Below are 23538 nucleotides of genomic sequence, written 5' to 3' on the forward strand. Positions count from 1 at the left end.
ACCCCCTAAAGGCCCACCCCTGCCCCAATGTACTTTTTTTGTAACATTAGTGGCAGATCGCATTTATTAAAGAGCTGTCCAGGCGCTCTGGGGAAACATATATGGAAACCTCCAGATTTACATATGTATTGCACCAACAGAAATGATTTCACAGAAAATTGCAAGGAGCCTCATCAGTCTTTGATATGTGGAGGCCTCATGGTAGTGACTTTAGAATAAGTTTCCATAAGTAAGCCAAGTGGCAAATATGTTTGTGGTGCAAAACATCTAAAATGCACTATTGTTATGTATGGAGAAACTCTACAGTCATCAGGCTTTTTTTTATTAAAACAGCATGATATATTAACATAAGTTTTGAAGTGAATCGGAATCACGTACAGAGCTTCAGATAAGACACAGTGTGATGAAATGAATTGCCCAGGATCACACTCTTTGGTTAAATGGTGAAAGTGGGATGTGGACAATTTAAGCAAATGTGAATATCTTCCCAGGTTTAGTTGATATAGATATTTATTAAGGTTTTGCTTTGCATTTCATGTGCTTAAATAATTATTTATAGCAGTGCCTTGGAAGCAAAGCACATTCCATAATAAACTAGCCTTTCATAGTTGACAAATTGTACACTATATATATTGTCAGAGAAATGAGTTGAAGAATTAGAGTATGGCTTTAGTTTTATTCTCTGCATCCTGCATGCAAAGTCACACAAGAATCATGCATATTAACATGGGGCTAACAAATCCCCCTTAGGCTTTAAAGCTATAGGGCCTCATTACGAGTTTGGGGGTGGCCGGAATGGCTACCCCCAAACACGAGTCCGGGTTCCCAGAATGAGGAAATACCGGGCCATTCTGACCTTGGAGGGCCCAGTATTTCCCCATTCAGGGAACCCGGACATCCCCATTCACATTCGAGCCCCCATAGGGCTCAGTGCGAATGGGGAGGATGCAAACAACGGGCCCATTAATAACGGGCCCGTTGTTTGCATCCTGGTCTCCTCGCGGGACCCGGTAAGGACGCCTGGTTTTACCAGGCGTTCTTACCGGGTCCCGGGAGGAGACCTCGTAATAGGGCGGTAAGGGGTTAACAGCTCTGGCACTTTTACCGGCGCTGTTAACCCCTTACCCTCCTCCTCGTAATGAGGCCCATAGTCATTGTTTCATAAAAGATGCGACATTATGCACCCTTCTCACTTCTGATCACTCCCTCCCATTCACATACCAAAAGGGACAAAAGTCACTGCTAATAGTCGCCCCCTCCCTCCCATCAGTCCCTAATGGCTCAGAGTGTAATGCTCTGTTGACACAGAGAAACGTGAGGACCCTCTGCTTCCTGGACCTCCTTGGGACATTGTCCTGGCACCGGGACACCTCTACCATTCGGACAGGTTAAGGTGTCCTGCTGCCAGGACAATAAGCGTGCTGAGCAGGAGTTGCTTGACACACATTGTCCTGCCAGTGGGACACCTTTCCCGTTGGGCACCCTCTTTGAGGTGCCGAACGGGAGTGCCGTCCCTCTGACAAATGTCCCAGTATGACCTCCTGCTTGGTACACTACTCTTTGGGATCATTTGAACACAGGAAAACATACCTTAATGTTAATGAGTCAGAATGTTGCAAGTAATTGATGAAATTAGAATAAGCAACCTAATGTGCTGTTTTAAAATCTTGCAGGCATTCATTTTGTATTACGTTGATATGCTTGTTTGATTATTGCCACCATTGCACTGACTCAAACAGCAGATCCCTTCTGCCTGCTGGCAGGCCCTCTTTAAGTAGAGGGGGTGCAGATTTTTTTTACTGTTGTCAATACAGTGATTTCTAAAAACCAACTGTGGTGTTATACGTTTCAGAAGACTGGCGTGCCTTTCAGAAGACTGGCGTGCCTTTAGAATTGAATTCTAAAGATATGCCATCAGTCTTATGAAAGGTATAACAGAGTGTTGGTAATGGACTCTTGTGGTGTAGTAGTTTATTGTTATCCCTCAGAGGCACTGTCCGCCATCCCTCCACCCTGCCCCTTTCCCTCCGTTGTCATATCCCCCCCAACATTTTAAGCAAAGTTACTCCACTGGAGGACACGTTCGACCTCCTTTTTTATGAATGGGGATTATATGTGCTCTAGACCAGGATCCAGGAAAAAGGTCTAGACACACCACACTTTTACACAGTACTGTCAAAGTTGCTGCCCAAGCGTCAGGGTTATTTGTAAACAAAAAGTTTGATACTTTGTTAGGCTCTGGGGCTCAGGAAGTACTAATCTTAGCAATTACTTCTAAGGTGGAAATATAATTAAGCAAGGATAAGTCTATCATCCACAGCCCATTTTGGTAATTGGTGCACAGTACCCCCCAAAGGTCTTGAGTAAAGGATGAAAAAATGAAGGACCCAGTCGCTCTCTATTACGGCATTAAATTGTTTACCAGATTGAGGCTGGTCTGTGGTATTCATGAGGTGCCAGAAGACCGGAGCATTTTTATTACACAAGATGACAAACATTGCTTCTGCATCCTCCTGATTCCTCATACCACGAATGTGCTTAAGCCAGTTCATATAACCTTGGCGAGCAGATTTCATCCGATCCCTCCTAATTTCAATAGAAATATCAAACCTTAACTTTAAAGACCTCACTGTCTTTCTTAATTCAGGTTTCTTCTTTGCCGCCTCTTCATTGTAAATATGTGGATGCCTCTTTGACTTATTCCCCATTCCCAAGGGATGGTGGCGTTGATTACTCTGAATCAATTCCTATATAAAAATGTCAAAATTATTCACAGAGAATACACATCTTTGCCACTCAACGGAAAAGCCTGTGAGAGTCTCTCCAAGAGCAGCATTCACCCTGGATGCCAAAACTGCATTCCAAGACACTCGATTTCCCACAGGGTTCACAAATAAACCAGTGGGACCCTTATTATCCAACGCCTCTTTGGATTTCCCTAGATTGAATACTGCAACCAATTTAGATTTATCACTAAATGGTGAGGGCGAAATAGTCATTAGATTACAATTGTCAAACAGCCAAATATCCACAAACATATAATTAAAAGTGGACTGTACCTTACCATTTGTCCAGGTCGGGCGCTGCGGTATACCACCCTGCACCGATCCGTTCAATAGGTATACAGCTCCACCATTGGTTTCCCCTACCTTGCTTGGCGGCTGCCAGTACTGTACTATGACCGAAGGTCCTATTTTTGGAGTTTAATTCTAAGCAATTAGAATTTAGATCACCTACGAGCCTAATGTGGCCATCTAAGTGTTGGTCTCGCTAGACATTAATACATTCAACCAAGTGCCCAGGGAAGAATGCCAATATACATTGATTAACACATGAGCGGTAGCCGGTCAGGATATTTGTACATGGGTCACTAAAGCCCCAAAGGGAAGATCCCAAGTCCTCACAGTGGTAAGATCGATCGCTGATCTGACAAGGGTCAGGAGTCCACCATAGGGGCAGCCCTTATCCCCTCGCCCGGCGGCTTGAAATGCCACCATATACCCATCAAACACAGGGGGCGACTGAACCCACATTTCTTGTAGGCAAACCACCATATCAGACTTTAATTCAGTACCTACATTAGGGTTGGTAAATAAATGGCTATACCCATGTGTATTTCATGATAAAATGGAGAATATGCTGTCACCCCCAACAGTGGGGGCAAGGAACTCTCGTTTATTAGCTGTGCTTCACTTTAAGTAGCTAGGACCAGTCTTTGTTTCTTCGGAGATCATAATGTTACTTTTTAAGGCCAAAATGATACTATTCAAAGGCTGTTCACACTCTTAACTTTTATTTGCACAGCCCACTGAATTCCCTTCACCATATTTTGACAAATCAAAGCCAAATACCTGAATCGACTCATACTCATGTAGAACAATATCAAAAATACATTTTGAGTTAAAATAAACAACAGTTTTATCCGTCCCATGTCTATCATGGAAATAAACCCTCTTTATATCCGAAGTGGATATCCCTGCTAAACTTGGCACCTCTGACAATAGTCAGACAATAGTCAGAGGATATTTGTTCGATTAATGGTCACCAATTTGTTCTGCGATATTACACTTTCGATTAGGATTCCATAAAATGGAGCAGTATCAGATGTCATGTGACCACTCCCCATGGCCAAATATTGTGTACCCGGATCTAATGACCAACGCCATGAATCAACCCCCAGATTGTTTCCAGAACACTTAACCATTCCTCCCAACAAGGGGACCTTTTTATCATTCCCTTTGGTAATGTCATTTCTCCACACAAGTCCAAGGTTCGACACTAGCTGTGATGGACAGGGCAAAGAACTCCCCTCCTGTTCATATTGATTCAGTAAGGACTGATTACAAATGCCGAGTAATGCTGGAGCTCCTTGGAGGACTGGCAAAAATAACGGTCTCATCCCGGGTACATTTGCTTGGCTGACCTTGCTTGGCAGAGTTACTGTGGAGCTACATTCAACACCCACCCCAGAGTCAGTCAAAGGGAATTTCGGCTGTGATGTTTCCTTATTATCCAAGACCATAGTACTTGTCTATATTAGGACCAGTGGCCCTGTTCTTCTTTGAGTTAGTTGGCAAATCTAGGGGCAGGTCTATCTAACGTCATTTTCACCGCAGGTTGTGATAACAATGTTTTCAAAAAATGTTGAGCCGCCTGAGTATTTAAATTTAGAGTGGAGCAATTGTTGGTTTTTCTCCGCTGCTGAACTTTCCGTTTTGCCCTTATAGCTGGAACAGAGGTAGGAGCCTTCTTTCCTGCTGTGATGGACCATGTAGGGTTGGAGTCACCCCCTCTTACTGGGGGTAATCCATCTAAGTAAATAACCTCACTCCCTGATGTCACATTATGGGGTCATAATAATGCAATTGGACTCTTCTTTGGCAAATGGGTATCAATTAGAGAGACTGAAGGCTCAACTCTAGGATTTACCAACCCCTTGGCGGAAAGTGAATCGGTCTCACAGAAGATAACACTATCGGACGCTGAGTCTGGAAGGACGGGTTGATTTGAACCACCTGTTGTCGTTTCAACTTCAGACTCAGCTGACTTAATACCTTGACTCAGTGGTAAAATACCTGGATGTTTGCCCTCCAACACCCAGTTTTGACTGAACTGGAATCTTTTATTGATCCCAGACCATGATTGAACAGGAATTCTTTTACAGGTACGTGCAATTGAATGTTCTCAGATTGGGATAAAAGAGATTCCAATAAAACTGAGTTTGCCTTGGTTTCAGCTTTTAGGCTTTCATACAGTGAATCCATGAAACATAGCACCTGATTGATTTCAACCAGAGAGTGATCCCACAAAGACGTCACAAAAGGTACATCAGATTTCCTTGGAGGAGAAAGGACGCAGAAGACTTAATTGATCAAAAGGAAGAATCAAAGTCATTTGTGTCCGCAGAGCCATCTCCGGTGGGGTATTGGGAAAACTCTGTTCGTCCACAGCATTTAGTGCTGGTGACGACCCCCCCTGTTGTGTTACAAACATTACTATGTTTCTATGAGCAGGTGCATCTAAACACTTTTTGGGTACTAACACCGGGTTCTTCATGAGCTTCACAGATTCATTTCCTTTTGGAAGGAAAAATCATGTAATCAGTTTAGATGTTTTTTTAGTCCGATGTGCATTCTCTGCCCATACATGTGACAGACATCCATTTTTCACCTCACCAGATGGAGTTTCGAGCACAGTTGCAGTTTCCCTATAAGAGGGAGCCATGGGATGCACCATATCTGGTGAAGGAGGTAGAGGAAGATTTATTGCAGCCAGAAACTCCTCAACAGAAATTTGGGGAGGCATTATTTGCTTACCACTCCGTAGTGTACGCATAAATATGTCCGCTCCAACACAAAAATGTCCAAGAGTGGCACAACAGTAAGAGGGCAGGAAGAAAGAAAAGTTGTATATAGTTTACATCATTTGTCAAGCTCACCCTGCACAGACTGCAGGGACTGGAAGACATGGCTGAACTCTTTCTTGGATTGCTTGCTTACCTATCACGTAGATGTAAGTAGAGCCCGCAAGTTTCAGTAAGCAGAGAGTCAGACCGCACTAAAAATAAACAAAGCACTATGCCCGCCTCTGACTCTGTAACAATATTCAACAAGTACACTTAGAGACAGGATCTGTGCGCCTTGCTAAGCATATTGCATAGTCAGGGTATTATATTACCTGAGGGGATGGAAGGAGATACATCTGCACAGAAACACCATCCCAGGAGGCTAACTTACCAGGCCACACACCGTCAATTCTAGGTGACTTAAATTCCGAGATGGCTGCCTTCCACTATCAGAATATGCAGACCTGGAGGAGATATAGCTGATGTGGCTGCGCTACCAGAGCTTCTAGGAGTTTACAGCTCCGATGTACCCCAGATCCACCACACCAGATCCAGCACAGGAACGTCGAGCAAAACGCCAACAAGTCACTAGAGGAAAACACCTAGTGATGTAAGTCAAGCCGCACCAAAGCAAACAACATCACTCTTTAGCCGCCTCCTACTCACTTGTAATAATCATCACTATTCACACAATAAGACAACGCTACCGGACCCTAGGGGGTTTAGAGATACTAGCCTCACAACTGACTGCCTGGACATGCACGCCATCTTCACCTCCCTTGTTAGAAATAGAGGTGGACCGAGAGCCCAACAGGGAATTTATGACATCTGTCCTCCTGTTGAAGATGCTCACTGTCCTCCACGTTCGTGCCATGGGTGCCTTCCAGAACACAGTGGTCCTGGCACCTCCGTGCACTGCTAAGACTAACACCCATGACATCAAAGATGACATCACAAATGTAATTGATGAATTTTATGGGTTTTATTAGTGCAACTTAACCATAACATCCCTTTAACAAAGTTTTTCCAGTGAATTTCATGGGTTTTTGTTAGTGCAATTTAACCATAACGTCCCTTTAACAAAGTTTTTTCAGTGAATTTCATAGGTTTTTACTAGTGCACCTTTAATCTGCTACAGGTTCCTTATATAATACTCACCCCTCCCCCCAAATGTGGCAGATATGGAGTTCAAGGACAGTGCAGTAGTCCGCGGACGTTGGACAGCTTTTGCAAAGCGTAGAATCATAGAGGAGACCAACAAAAAATGTACTCATCAACCAACAAACAGATGTACATAACATCATTACTAATGTTTATGACACGCAAATATACCTTTTTCTACAATTACTTCAAAAATAATGTTTTCATTTAGCGCACTTTATAATGGAATGCACCATTCAGAAACCATAACTGTACACTTCATAACCTCCTCAGTACAACTCTGCATACAGATCGAGAAACACCAGGTGATTATTGGAAAACAAATTCTCACTAAATAGTAAATGCATTGTATTTATTTCTCTATTATTATCATTCATTATATAAACATTTGTTATAAGACAGAAGCATTTTCTCTCACAGAAATGGCAAATACACTTGGTTAGAGGAGAACTCCCCCCAAAAGACAAAATGAGTGACAATGACATCTCTAGTGGTATACAATACATGTTTTAATGTAAACAAATAATGTAATTTTTATAGACATTACTAAAATAATATTTTCTCTTTTTCTTACAGTACATAGTTTTCATGAAGAAACCACGCCCCAGTTTAATTATAAACAATCCCAAGAATCACAAAGAGAATCCCTTTCCCCAACTCCACATAATCAAATCATGAACTTGTCTACACAATTGGAATGACAAACTTACACCTAACCCAGCACCTGGGCGAAGTAGGTATAGCTCACACACGCCAACCTACTCACAAACCAAACCTTCTAGCACCGTCACACAATCATCTGATGCCATAGCTGACCCTGCACCTCCTTCTAATAAGCTTTCTTCTGATCGCAAAGGAGCATTAATCAATGCTAGATCTTTAGTTGCGCACCCTACAGAGATATCGGAACTGATACTGGCAGAAAACTATGACTTTCTGGCCATAACTGAAACATGGCTGCACGAGGCGGCAGGCCCAGCCTTATGCTCGCGGTACCAGATGGTTACACCATCCTAAGGGCTGACAGATGCAAAATGTGAGGAGGTGACATTGCCATTATCGCCAAAGCTAGCTTATCTTTAAGAGTTCAATAATCCCCCCACTTTACTTCTTGCGAGGCCTTCACAGCTAACTGACCATTGCTAATTCACAGACTCTGACTATTCTCCTCCTATATAGACCTCCTGGTACAATCGGGTCCTTCAAGGAATTCTCTTACTAGGAGATTTTAACTTGGTCTTTAATGACCCCCTTGACACACACGCATCAAGCACTGCCCTCACCTTGTCAGAACTAGGACTGACACAGAAAGTTAACTTACCCACCCACGATAAAGGAAGAATCCTGGACTGGGTGGCAGACTACAATTGTAATGCCACTATTGCTGCCATAACCCCTCTAATTTGGACTGACCATTTTTTAATATCCTTTAACCTTGTCAACACCAAACCACCATCTAATAATTCGATCATTGCTCCCCCAACTTTAACAAGGAATAAAAAGAATATCACTACGGATATCCTCCTACCTCTGATTCTTCCCACCCTCAAAGCCCTACCAGACAACTTGGACCCTAAAAACGCTAGTCGCAGGATACAATAAAATCATGATGGCTTCTCTTGACTCCATTTCCCCTCTGAAATTGAGACATAGCAAACCTAAAGTACACCTTAACTCCTGGTTTACACCACACTTGAAAACCCTACGTTTGGAGAAACGAAAATGTGAGACAACCTGGCGTCTACTCCACTAACTAGAAAACAGAACTAATCTTAAAAAGATTTCAATTCTCTATAAAAAAGAAATATGTCTTGTGAAACGTGAATTTTACAACAACAGAATTTTACAAGCTAAATCTAGCGTGAAGGAACTTTTTGTAATTCTTAAAGAATTAGAAATCCCCATCCTAGTACAAGACACCTGTACAAAAGATAAAATATGGTGTACTAACATTCAAGCTGCTCTAGCCAACAAAATAACCACCCTCCAAGACAGAATTTCAAAAAAGCATCCCTCCCCAACATGCCCCTTACCACTCCTCCCTCTATGACCTTCCATAACCCCTAACTCGTTTAAACTTTTCCAAGGTCTCCATTCTCAAGACGGAAAAAAATAATATTGTCACTTAAACCATTGAACTGTCAGGGCGACCAATGCCCTTCTCAACTAATCAAGGATGCAGAAAGAGATTTGGCACCTTTCATATCGAAGCTCATCAATGCCTCCTTCACATCTGGCTCCATCCCAAGTAACCTCAAAGAGTCCTGGGTACTCCCAGTCTTGAAAAAACAAACGCTAGACCCATCCATCCCAACAAACTATCGACCCATTACCACAGTGCCCTTCCTCCTTAAAATAATAGACAAGCATATTCACAAATCCAAAAGTTTCTGGAATGCAATCATTTTTTAGGAGTACGACAATCAGGCTTCTGTCCCCAACATGGAACAGAAACCGCCTTAATTGACCTTAAGACTCAAATTGATGAACTCAGGGATAAAGGGAAATCTGCACTCCTTCTCCTCTTAGATCTCTCAGCCGCATTTGACCTTGTTGACCACAAGGTCCTTTGCGGCCACCTGAAATCAGCTGCACATTTTTCTAAGGAAGCTATTACATGGATTGAATCCATTCTCAGTAGCAGGACCCTGAGAGTCTTCTCTTCCTCAGCTGCCTCAGACCACACCCCCATCCCCTGCTGAGTACCCCAGGGATCCTGTGTCTCGCCCACCCTGTATAACATTTTCACCAAGCCCATTGATGATTTGGACCATCTTGGTATCACCTACACTAACTATGCAGATGATACCCAGATTTTCCTTCCACTTTCCGGAGATTAAGGAGAGTATTTGGCCTTGGCGAACATGGTCTAGCTCGTCATCCAGGCATGGATGGCAACATATGGTCTATGCCTGAATGACAATAAGACGGAACTCATCATCCTGGGCACCACTCCTAACCTCATAAAATTAGGATCTGACTATTCCTCTTTTAAAATTGACAGCAATTCTATTAAAGTAGCTAAAGAGGTCAAAACGTTAGGCTTCTGCCTTGACTCCACATTATCATTCACCAAACAAGTCAACTCCATGGCATCCATGACTGCATATACCTGTAAACTCATTAGAGCAGGCAAAGCGTTTCTTTCTACAGAAAGCTGCTCCACCCTCGCCAGAGCCCTTATATTGTCCAAATTAGACTACTATAACGCTCTCTCTATTGGCTTTAATAAATACATTACTAAGAGAATTCAAACTCTCCAGAACAATGCCCTTAGAGCTGCCTTCGGCATCTCTAGGAGAGAACACATTTCTGAAATAAGAAGACAAAATAACTGGCTCACGACGAGTGACAAAATACAACTTAAAACTGCTACGCTTCCTTACAAATTTCTTAATAACACATCCCCCCTCTACCTTAGCGAACTATTCTGCGGCAAATCCTCAACTAGGCCCATGAGAGTAGCGAATGAGAACTGCCTCACTGGGACTCATTACGAGGTTGGTGCTAGTCATGGCGCTATTAGCGCCATGACTAACACCAATAACGGGAACGTGTCCGCCCTCGTTAAATGGGGACTTACCGGTCCAGTCCGACCTTGGCGGGACCAGTACGTCCCCATTGTAAAAGCCACTCCCCATTCCAATTTGAGCCCCCATAGGGCTCAAAGGGAAGGCGCCAATAACGGTACTGCAAATTGCGGTACAGTTATTGACCCCGGTATCCCTTAACGGGTCCCGTCCATAACGCCTGGTAAAAGCAGGCGTTAAGCGAGAGACCTGATAAGGGACCTCGGAATATGGCGCAAAGGGATTACCGGCACCGGTGTCATTACCGGTGCCCGGTATCCCTTTGCGTCCACCTCAGAATGAAGCCCACTGTCCCAAGAACCAAACTTTCCAAGGTGGGAGGTTGTAGCTTTCCAGTGAAAGCGGCTCAGATATGGAACTCTCTGCCCCCCTCCTTACGGGCAGACCAGCCATTTCTTCAATTCAGGCAGAATCTTGTCAACTGGTTTAAAGCCCATGAGCAGTAAGGCTGGACACTTGCCCCGCTGTCTTTAACCTCGATTGCCTCTTATCAGTATGTATGACTTGTAAATTGCATCCTCAGTGTTCAACTTGCACTTCTGTATTGATCCTTATTTGGATTGTATTTTTGCCATTACAGTACTGTATTTTTGCCTCTGTAACCAAGCTGTGAACTTTCCTGTAACCTTTCTGCGCCCTGATGCCTTCGGGTCTGGCGCGCAATAATTAAGTAATAATTTTAATGAATGTTTACAATATGTGAAAAATCATGTCATTAAAAATGTTCCCTATCACTGGCCTTCTTGAACCCGGCCACCCCTTGTCCCCAGCAATCATCTCCATAAAATTCTGAAAATTTTAATCAAAGACGCTTTGATGAAACCACACTTCCTTTTTCCCCTCATCATTATAGTAAAATTCCTAATTCTCCTATTTATGATTCCCATTCTGCTACTCAATCCTTTCCATGGATACATGTATTCTTGTATACTATAAATATGTTGTATATCATTGTGTGAATATTTTTTTTTTTAAAACAAGTATGAGTTTGCAGACAAAACGATGTCTGGACATGTCCGATTTTGCATGACACACTTTTAATTAAATGCACACTACGATTCCACCCGAGGGGTGTCCGCAGAGAGTTATCATGGCTGCGGCCCCGGATGTGGCCCCCACCCGTGCAGCGTGACGGTGTGTCTAGGATGTTTCAAGCTGAAACGTTACCCTTCTACAGCTCCCAGACCCATTCTTGATTGATCTGGCAACTTTTTACAACTTATCAAATCCTATTTGAGACACAGTTGTCTGCGGACAGCACGACTGTCCATGGACGGTTCCTCAGAAGGGACCCACCCATTATTTCTTCTCATTCTCAATCTGGCAATCCAGGAGAGAGCACCTGCTTGCAGATTCTGAGTTCCTGCTTTACAGATATGTTTTGTGGATACCATCATGGCATCTGCTATGGCTACTTCTGCTCCACAACCACCCCCACCACCACGAACACCAACTGGACAGCCTGGAGAAGGGAATAGGCAGGTGTAGTGATACAGAAGAGGATGATCAACAAGAAGATGAAGATGAAGATGGGGGAGAGGAAGTCCCTATCTCCAGCACCTGCAGTGAGTCCTGGGTGTTGTGATTTTTCTCCACCGTAGAGGTTGTACCAAAGGCTCAGGCAGCCATGGTTCAATGCATTGAGTGCAAAGTTGTACTCAGTAATCGAAAACCAGGCTTGTACTCCTACTGGACCACCTCCATGCAGCGCCACACCAAGTCCAACCTCCCGGGGGCATTGAGGAAGGCAGTACCATTCTCACGGAAAAGTAGGTTGATGCTCTATACCCCATCTTCTTCGACTGCTCCTGTCACCACAAGGGATACTTGTTTGGGGCCGAGGATCTCAGCAGCGGCCTCACAGGCCATACAAAATGCTGTTGACCCTTACCTTTCAGGTCACAGAGCTATGTTTGTACTGTGAAGCACCGATCTGTAGGGGTAAGCAGTTTCGGAATGCTTTGGAGGCCGAGGTCAGGGAGCACGAGAAACACTGCCACCTACCTGAAAAAGGCCCGCTCAACATCTTTCTCTCTCCACCTGCCCCTTCATTCCTCAGTTGATGCCCCTTCCATACCCTCCCCCCTTACCTTGCCTCTCCTGCAAAAACAAAAACAAACAAAATTACAAAAAAACACAAAAAAGGTTCCTTTGAGAGCCCCCTTTCTGTCATGATCTCTGCTTCCAAAAGGTCAGGGTTTTCCCAACTCCCTTGGAAGCAGATCCATAACCCAGGTTCCGAGTGCCAACCAGTCCCAATTGGGACCTTTTGGACCCAGTCCTGGCGCCAGTGGCACCAGGCTCATAAATATGCCCAGTCCCAGTGCTGGAAGCGCCGGGCTCATAATGCTTGGGTGGACTTACCTTCAGCAGACCATGCTGCTTACTTGCCTGCCAGTTGAGCCTCTGATCCTCTTCTGTTTGGAACTACTTTTCCTGTTGGGTGGGGCTGGAGCCACTCCCTAGATTCAGAACACTGGAACTCTTCTGGAAAGCAGGAACTCTTTTCTTACCAGGAACTCTTTTCTTACTTAGGCGTGGCTGTGGAAGGAGACACCTAAGCACTACAGGAGGCTATTTAAACCACACCCTGTGGATGAATCTTGCTTTGCGTTATTCTGCAACCTCTGCAGCAGAACGCTCATCGTGTCTTCTGCATCCGGTCCTGGGCCTAAGGAAAAAGGCTTACCATCCTGAATCCAGTCTTCAGCAACACCTATAAAGACAAGAAAGAACAGGTTAGCATTCCGGCATCTGAAAGGCAAAGGCTTACCATCCAGAATCCAGTCTTCAGCAACACCTATAAAGACAAGAAAGAACAGGTTAGCATTCCGGCATCTGAAAGACAAAAGTTTACCAACTCTTCGCACGCTCCGGAGGCCTTCGGCGCTGCATCCCGCATCTGAAAGACAAAAAAAGGTGCGTTTAAAGACATTGGGGAACTTTAATACTCACGTGCCATTACTCCTTTCCACATCTAATCCAGTGGGTATTCCGGCACCCTGCAGCCGCTCCGAACTCGTACCTGCAAAATAAAAAGACAGTTAGAGCGCATAGTGAAGCAGGCAACAAGCGCTTACTTACGTGCTTCCAGGCGTTTCTATTCATCACACGGGCTCCATCTTCAACTCACTTCAGCCCGTCATCCGCCATCGCCGGAACCCTGCAAAACAAGAGACATCATTACTAAAGACTTTAAAGACATTTGAATGACTCGAAACTTACCGTTCGTGCAGTAAACGACGGACAGCAGTCCTCTGAAGTCAAGAGGCCTGCGCTACCTATCCAGTGAAGAAACTGGTTACAGCACCCTGCCCCGAGGCAGATGGAGAGCTCGGCATTCACTTACCTAAGGTGAGAGCGTTAACCTTTGGGGGTCTACAGGAGAGGAGAAGAGGAAAGAGATAGGGACACCCCAATAACCCCAGTTCATTAACCCCATATTTTCTATCTGCAGACATCTTACTCTACACGTCAGGCATACAGTGCACAGAGGTCCAGCCCAAAGAGCCAACCGGGTGCTACACATCACCTTTGAAGATACGGTAGTCGCCCAGTCAAGACCGGCGCCTCTGCGAGAATCAGGTGAGCGTTACACTTTCACAGTTGAAAAATAGGACTGAGAAAAAGTCACAGGCCTCTGTGCAGCTTGCATAGTCCACGGACAGGGTGGTAGTCAGCGGACATCCAAAAAATTCTGGGTGTGGGGTTGGGGCTCATTTGAATTTAAATAACCTTTCTTTGTGTTTTTGCCATTTATATATATTTTTTAATTTTTGGTTTTAGAAACTGAACTAAGAAACATTTACTGAACTTAATTATTTCATCTAACCTTCACAAAAACTGCTTCAAAGCATTTTGAAAGTTTTCCAGAAAAATCAGATTACCCACATCACTTAAATGGACCCCATCTCTCCAAACAATGTTGGCAATATCAAATGTAATGTTCTCATTATGAAAACATGTCATGCCAACATCTTTCAGAAATGCACACACAGTTTATTGACATTGCGCCTCGCTTTTTCCATTTGTGGGCCAAATAAACCTGAACACATCCACATCTGTCTCTGAGCAAGGCAGGAAAAAAGAATTTTAGAATTTGGGAACATTTACTTCAACGTTACCAATGTCTGCTTCATTGCAAACTGCAATGAAATTCCAGTAACATAACCCAAACTGTTTCCTGCGCAACTAATAATAATAATGTCTGGACATTTCAATTGAACCATATTTGCACAAAATGGGAGAAAGTCCACCCACTTCATCCCTTGCACTGCATACCATGACACTTCAAATTTGTGTAATCCAAGATTTTCTACCAATCCACACTGCTTTGAATAGACCTTCAACTAATGGACCCAAGAGTCCTCCAAAATTCACACACTCTGCCTTCTCAAAAACATAGCCGTAGCCATTTTCAGTGCTCTTACAACTCCTGCAAACAAAACTACTGCAACCCTCTCTTCTTGTACACCACACCCAGCAAACCTAATTGGCTGATCCCAACGGTCTCCTTTCCATGCCAGGCATTTTCCAAGGACCCTGATATGGCACATGCTGTCCGCGGACTACCACTGTTTCCTCAGACCCCGTAATACAGAGGCAGCCCTTCTATCCTTTTTCACTTTCATGTTATGAATACTCCCTCATTGGCTGCTTTCAAAGAGTCACATATCCATCCACCAATCACATCCAAAACCTCTATGAACCCTGTCATCTCAGTTCAACACTTCAGATGTACAATTGAACTTTGAGAATACATATCTCCTGTAAATCAAAGGCATCTGCATCCAAAACTAATGTAAAACTGTCCAAGATTTCTATTTCCAGATTCAACAAGATCTGCATCTAACAAGACACAGTACAGGTATGCTTATATTTAAAAAAATATTTTTTCAACTGTTTGACAAATATATATATATATATATATATTTATATATATATATAACGTGGCTGTGTAGTTATGGTTAAGTTGCTAATCCCATAGGAAGAGCACTTTTTTTTTTAAATTAACAAAAAGTAGGTCACAAAAAATTGGTGATATCTATGTCCGCTGCACGGACACACTTCCCTGTTCGCTCAGCGGACAGTGTCCTGATTGGCTAATCGGCTTGCGTCATGTCCGCGGACATGCGACGTGTTTGCTGATTGGATGGTGAAGAGCGTGAAATGCGTCAGATTTTTGGAAACGCCCGCCATTTTGGATTTGTGAACATCGCGGTAAAAACATGTTAAAAAACACAACATTGCACTTGTCAAATGTATCAAATAATCTCTGGGGAGGGGAGGGGTGATGAGGATGGGATGTGATATGGCTGGGCTGCAAGAAGCAAAAAAGAAGGGTGTTTTTTGGTGCGAACGTCCGCAAACAGTTCAGATGTTCGCGAACAGTCTGGAAACGTTCGCAGACACCCCAGCATTACAGGGTTGGTGAAATGAAGTTCTTGGATGGCTTATAACTTTGGCGCCACTTAATGGAACTGCATGAAATTGTGCATGTATATTTCTGAGCCGATTCTGAGTGAGTATGCAGTGTTTGGTGGGATTCTGTCATGAGGGGCAAAATTAGAGGGGGGGTCCCAAAATAATGTAAAGGCTTATAAATGAGGTGCCATTTGACGAATCTACACTTAATTTGGGAAACTGATAATACATTTAGATATTAATGTTTTTCCGAAGTTTGGTGGGATTTTGTGAAGAGGGGGCAAAATCAGAGAGGGTCCCAAAATAATGTAAAGGCTTATAAATGAGGCGCCATTTGACAAATCTACACTTCGTTTGGCAAACTGATAATAGATCAAGATTTGTATTTTGTATTTTGTTTATTTATATAGCGCAGACCAGGCCCGAAGGCTACCGGCCGCATATCTTAAAGCACAGGTTACATCATCAATGTTACATCAATAGGTTACATCATAGAAGACAATTACAAACATTGGGGCAAGCACAGTGTACAGTCGTATTAGGTAGTAGTCAGACAGGACATGTGGTGAGGGAGTTTTAAGGCTGTGAGTTAGTTATCTGGGGTGACTAGCCACAGTTTGGCTTTCTGTTTAAATATGTTCAAAGATGGAAGATTTCTGATGGTAAGAGGCACAGAGTCCCAAAGTTTGGCTGCCAGGACTGGGAAACTGGCCCCACCGGCAGTTTTGAGTTTGTATCTAGGGACCAGAAGGCTTTGGCTATGGGCAGACCTTAAGTGACCTAGGTGGGGTATACTGAGTAAACCGCGAGGCTAGGTAGATAGGGGCTTGGTTATTCATGCATTTGTAAGTCAGGGCAAGAGATTTTAGGGAGATCCTTTGGGCGATTGAAAGCCAGTGAAGGTTTTTCCTCGTTTCTGAGATGTGTGCTGCTCTGATGGTGTTGTTTTGAATGATTTGGAGTTTATTGAGGTTACATTGATTAGTGCCTTGGTACAGTACGTTACAATAGTCCAGTTTAGCCATAACCAGAGTCCTGGCGAGGGTTATGCAATTCTGAGTTGAGAGGAAAGGGTGACATGCTGTGATCAGCTTGCATATGTAAGCAGAAGCGGCCGTGACTGCATTAGTTTGTCTGTCGAGAGAGAGATGAATCTAAGTATATTCCAAGGGTTTTTGTATCTTTGGACACTTTTATAGAGTTGCCATCTATGTTGAAGGAGCTGAACAAAGGATTCAGTTTGTTGAGTTTTTGTTGTGTGCCTAGGATGAGGAGCTCTGTCTTGTCATCATTGAGCAGAGCTCGTGTTGTGCCATCCAAGCTTGGATGACTTGGTAGATGTCATTTAAGGATTTACAGTCTACAGTGTAGTCACCAGTGATAGGGATGAGTATCTGGGTGTCATCGGCATAATTGGTATAGGTGACATCCAGATAATCAAGCACATCAAACAGTGGTTTGGTGAACACATTGTATAAGGTAGGTCATACACAGGACCCTTGGGGGACCCCGCATAGAACAGGCGCAGGGTCGGCAGAGGCAGATGGTGAGAATACTCTCATGTGTCTGTTTTCTAGGAATGATTTAATCCAGTTAGTAGCATTGTCAGAGAAGTGAGCTGCGGATTTCAGGTGTTGGCAGAGGATTTGGTGTTTGACCAAGTCGAATGACGCAGATAAGTTCAGTAACAATAGTAGTGCTAATTTGCCGTTGTCTTTTAGATCCTCAATTTGGGTTTTCAGGTCTAAGAGGGCTGTCTCAGTGCCATGCTTAGGTCTGAATCCTGATTGTCTAGTGCCTAGGAGATTGTTTGTTTCCAAGTAGTTCTGTGTCTTTAGGTAGGCTGCTCTGCCTAATATTTTTAAGAGAAATGGGACCGTCGTGATGGGCCTGTAGTCAGTGGCGTAACACAAAATGTGGGGGCCCCCCTGCGAGCCATGCTGAGGGGGCCCCCCATCTCATCAACAAATCACGGTCGTGCCACACTCTGGGCCGGCCTAGATTATCACGCTTGCACAATATGCATGAACATGCTGCTGAAGGGTATGCCGCACACTGTACTAGGAGAGAGATATAAATATGTGTTTTAATGCAATATACAGCACACTTTCTGAGAATAATTGGCCAAAAAGTCAGAGTGTTTGCAATTGTTTTGTAGGGTAACACCAATCCGATATATGCAAGTCATCAACGGTGCACAGGAACATTAATGCTTTGCTATTGAAAATGCCATGCCACATTGAAAACATGTCCCACTGGCTGCACAATGTACACCAGTGTAGACGCGTTATGAAATTACAGTAAAGCATGCCAGGCCACATTTATACAGACCTAGACTGGATGCACAAATATGCAAGTCGAAGCAGTAACACTCATCAAGAAGAGAGCACACATTGAAGCCCGGGTCTCTGCTGCCTCGAACAACACGGCCAAACTCTTTAAAATCTTCATGGAACTGGTCAATCCTGTTGCGGTCTCCACCTCTCCGGTTCCCTCCCAGGCCCTCTGTATGTCTCTGGGATCTCACTTCTCAGCTAAAACTCAGGACATCCTGTCCACTGTCTCCTCTTCCTCTCCCTCTTCCTCTCTCGGCCCCCCTTTGGCCATCTCTACCTCTCCTCCTCCTTTCTCCTCTTTCTCTCTGACAACACCTGACAAGGTTTCTAGACAAGTCCGATCCATGAAAGTGTCATCCAACCAGGTGCTCCCAGCTCCTCCAGAACCATCAAGGGCCATATTGACACCCTCGCTGCACTTTGGCCAATTTCTGTAATCACGCTTTCACCACTGTAACGTTCCCCTCTCCCCTTAAGCACTCCCTTGAGAACCCACTCCTCAAGAAGCATTCTGCCGATCCTACCTGTCCGGCAAACTATCGCCCAATCTCCATCACACCTTTCCTGGGAAGGCTCTTGGAAAAAAGCTGGCCATCTCCCAGCTTACTCTCCACGTTGAATCTGTTGGTTGTCTCCATGACCATAAGTCTAGCTCCAGAGCTGCCAGAGGCACGAAAACATCTCTCCTGAATACCTGTGATGATGTGCTCTCTTACCTTGATTCCAGCATTCCTTCTGTCCTAATCCTCTGTGATCTTTCCTTGACTTTCGACACAGTCAACCACGCCATCCTGATTAATGGACTACGTGCGAACCTGGGCATCACGGATCAGGGTCTGGAGTGGCTGACCTCCTTCCTCTTGGACTGCCCCCCCAGGTCCAACTTGGTCCCTTTTTTCCCATCACCTCTCTCTCTCTCTTCCTGTGGCATTCCCCAGGGCTCTATCCTCTCACCCTGGTTTTTCAACCTCTACTTGGCCCCTTTGGCCCACCTGATCTCTACCTTCTCCTCTAACTTTCAGTGTTATGCGAATGGCACTCAGCTTTCCTTCAGGCTCCTCTCATCTCTTGCTCATTCCTGACTGTCTATCCGTGATTCAGGATTGGTGGACCTCCAACGATATTGACGTCAGTGCCATTAAGATGGAGATCCTTCTCATTGGGACCCCTGCCCCTGCTTTCCCTCTCTCACTCTGGCCACCCACCTTCGGCCCTCTTCCTTCGCCTTCCTGCGAGGCAAAAAACCTTTTGTGTCATCTTCGACTCTACTCTCTCTTTCTCTCCTCGCATCTCGGACGTCTCCAAGAGGTCCCACTACCTACCAGCTGCTCCTCCTCAAAGGGACTCTTCCCTTTCTCGCTTTCCCCCAGAAGCTCACTGTCTCCAGAGCACTGTTTCTCTCTAGGCTGGACTACTGCAATAGCCTCTTTCCCAGTCTGCCTTCCTGTACTCTTCGTCCTCTGCAACTAATCCAGAAAAGGACTGCGAGACTTATCCGTGGCCTCAAGCCAAGCCATCATATCTCTCCAGCTCTCATATCTCTCCACTGGCTCCCGGTGGCTGCAAGGATCAAGTTCAAGACCCTTTGCATTGTCCACAAAGCTTTCTGGGGTCGGGCCCACACTACAACCAACACTCTCTTCCAAAATACCGTTTTTCTCTAGCCCTTCCACCGGCTACCTCCAACTCTTTAAGGGCTAGATACTTCTTCAGGCAGAGAGTGGGGGTGGTAGATCTCTCTCCTCTGCAGATGCCTCCCTCTGGAATGGCCCCCCCCCGCCCCTCTCAAACTTTAGCGGACCACCTGATGTCCGGAAGCAGCTCAAAACTTTCCTCTTCTCCTCTGCTTTTGCTCTCTCCCTCCCCTGCTGACCTACCTGACCTATCTGCCTGCTGTACCAACTGGTTGCTTGGCTACCCTCAGAGTCTCACTGAGTCCAGGCTCTTTCTTGATCAGTCACCCTTGCACTGCCGATGGCCTACCATGCACTTAAGGACTGTAACTGTAACCCTACAGTCCCTTGTTCTCCTTGCACTACCCAGAGCTGCACTGTCCTGGCTGCACTTACTCAGAGCATTACAGCCCTGTTTTCCCCACCCTTCTTCCTTGCACTCCCCCCCCTTTCTCCTTGCATTTCTCATTCTCGCACTTGCACGATTTGAATAACACCAGGCCTAGTAAGATCATTTGTCTTGTCACTCCCTCTATCTTCACTCCATTGCTTGTCGCGCCAAGAATCACCTGTGTACAGGCGTGTTATAATAGACGTCTATCATATCATTTTATCACAGATGCTCAAAAAAATATACGATGCTGCAGTAAGAAATGGCTAGACTGGCAGCACCCAAATGCCAATCTAGCCAGGTAATTACACTTAGCAGGACTGCTTTATCAGAAATGCGCAGTTAAAAACCACATTGCACCAAAATGCCCCTCTAGCCACTAATACCACATATCATGTCTGCTTAGCCTGGACATAGACAACCATTATGATTTATCACACAATCCCAACTCCCACACATGCCCTCTCCCTCCCATGCCCTACTCCAACCTCCAAAATCAGCTCCTTGGCCCAGAATTACCTTCACGTCCCTCCTCCTTGTCTTAGAGCTTATGTGTGAGGCCCCTGGGCTCATAGGTAAGTACTGGGATGAGAAAGAGTGGGATTAGGAGTAATGAAGATACCGGTAGCTAAATCAGGCATTACCTCCATGTACCTCTACCTCATCCCAGTGCTTGTGTATGAGGCAAATACTGGCTCATAAACAATTACAGGGACAAGGAAGAATAGGGCTAGGAGTAATGACGATTACCAATAAGTAATTAAGGCATTAAACACAAGTAGGGTCTTAACAATATTCAGTTGACTGGGCTGCAGCACTCACCCCCAGTAATTTTGGGCTATGTTGACTCAACCTGGCTGACCTTCAGAGCAGTTGCCGGACAGAACAGGACACCGATGTTAAATGGCACCTGGGTTAACAAGGGCCAAGCAGTTACTAACGTAAAGCATTTCACTGTTAGTACCTGCATTCAAATGCCAAATCTTTTAGGCAATTGAAATTGTGATGTGTGTTTAGCACTTTCATGGCAGGGAAGTGATTGGAAGTGTAGAAAGGGAACAGGAGACCGTTGATTCTCACAACAGTTCATAAGTGGGTGCTTTCACACTTAAAGGAGAGAGTTAACTGCTTGTAACATTGAAGCTGCACTAGAATAGTCTCATTAAAATGCGTAAAAAAGTTAGATGCCCCCACACAAAAAAGTTTGCCTCCTCCACCACCTGTGAAGTTAGCGCCTCCCCCAACATTTGAAGCATCAGCCCCCTGAAATGTAGGTTTTGTTGCGCCCCTGAGCACAAGCACAAACACCATTCACCATATACACGCATGCACACCAGCCATCCTTACATTTAAGTGTGCACTCTTTCCCCATGCAGGCACACCCAGGCAGCCACCCATACATTTAAGTGTGCACCCTTTCACCGTACACGCACACACGCACACCCAGTCACCCATACATTTGTATGCACCCTTTCACCATACACTGACACACACACGTCATGGGGTTTAGGGGAGCCCTATTACTTCAAAAAGAAATTGGGCCTCAGTATAAGTTTGCCGGTCCGGTAACAACAGTACCAGTAAGCTTGCCAGTACTGTTGTTACCAGACCGGCAAACTATGAGTTCTGCTCGAGGGTGCGGGCGTACCGGCACCCGTGAGCAGAGCATGTCGGGTGCACCAGCACCATTATGAATGGTGCTGGTGCATCCGATCTCCTCTTTCCCATTGAACCCTATGGGGATCAAATGGGAATGGGGAGCATTTTTTTCCTCTGCCCGCAAATGGGCAATTACCAGGTCCGGCGGGGCCGTAACGCCCCGGTAATTGCCCATTCGCGGATGCTGGAAAAAAGCTCAAGTTTGGCGGCAGCCTGGCAGTTTTACCGGCAAGGCTACAGCCAAACTTGTAATGAGGCTGATTGTTTCTTTTTGAAGTCACTCTGACTTCATAAAGACATTATTTATGTTACAGAAATAATTTCTTTATGAAGGCAAAGTGATTTAAAAAAGAAATTAAAAAAAAAAAAGATTTTGAAAAAAATATTTTTTTTCATTTTCTTTCAAGTGGGGCCCCCTCCCAGGACATGTGCTAGCAGCCCCCCTGCACCGCGGGGGCTGCGGGGGCCCCTGTTACGCCAGTGCCTGTAGTTAGTTGGGACCTCTGGATCTAAAGTTGTTTTTTTTAGAAGGGGGATGACCCAGGCATCCTTCAGATTGTTGGGGACAACTCCTGATTGGAATGAGGAGTTAATAAAGGTGGTTATGAAAGGAACAAGGTCGTGGGCAGATTCCTTGATGATCGGTGCTGGACAGGCGTCGCCTTGGCAATTCGAGGGTTTTAGGTTGCAGATGATTTTTTCCACTTCATGGATGGTGAGTGGTGTAAAGCTGAATGGGAGAGGGGGGACATGGGCGGTGGTCTTTGGATGTAGAGGTTTGGACAAGATGGGAGTGTGGAGAGTGTTTTGTTTTGCATTAATTTTGTACTGCAGGGTAGTTATTTTGTTAAGTAGTGCATTTTGAATGTTATTGCACCAGTTGCTGTCTTTAATGCATGAATCGAGGACCGGAGAGGGGGATTCTAATTCTTTAAGGATTTTAAATAACTCCTTTGTGTTGGATTCGGCTTGAGTTATGCGTTGGTAATACGTCTCTTTTTTGGCTTGAAGGATGGCTTCCTTGTAATTAAGTGTGGTGATAAAAAGGGAGACTTTGTTAGCCATGCTAGGTTGACTTTTCCAACGAGCTTCAGCCTTGCGCTTTTCTTTATGCAGATCGCCAAGCTGCGGGGTAAACCATGAGTTCAGGTGTGATTGTTGTTTGGCTTTACGTATTTTGAGCGGCGCAATGGTCTCAATGGCTTTGAGCAAAGTGCTGTTAAAGGTGTCTACTAGGACGGTGGGGTCCTTGTGCTGTGTGGCACAGATATTCAAAGTAGGGAGGATGAGGGGGAGCAGTTTCTCCCTGGTGATGTCCTTTTTATTTCTAGTAGGTATAGCAGGGGCTATGGTGGGTGTGGGCTGGGGGTTGGTGGCTGGCGTGAGGAAGGTAATGATGTGGTGGTCAGACCAGGCACAGGCAGTGTTGGAGGTGACCATGGTGTTACAGTTAAGGTCT

Source organism: Ambystoma mexicanum, chromosome 6p (assembly GCF_040938575.1).
Source record: "Ambystoma mexicanum isolate Mex_15411 chromosome 6p, UKY_AmexF1_1, whole genome shotgun sequence".
Lineage (NCBI taxonomy): Eukaryota > Metazoa > Chordata > Amphibia > Caudata > Ambystomatidae > Ambystoma > Ambystoma mexicanum.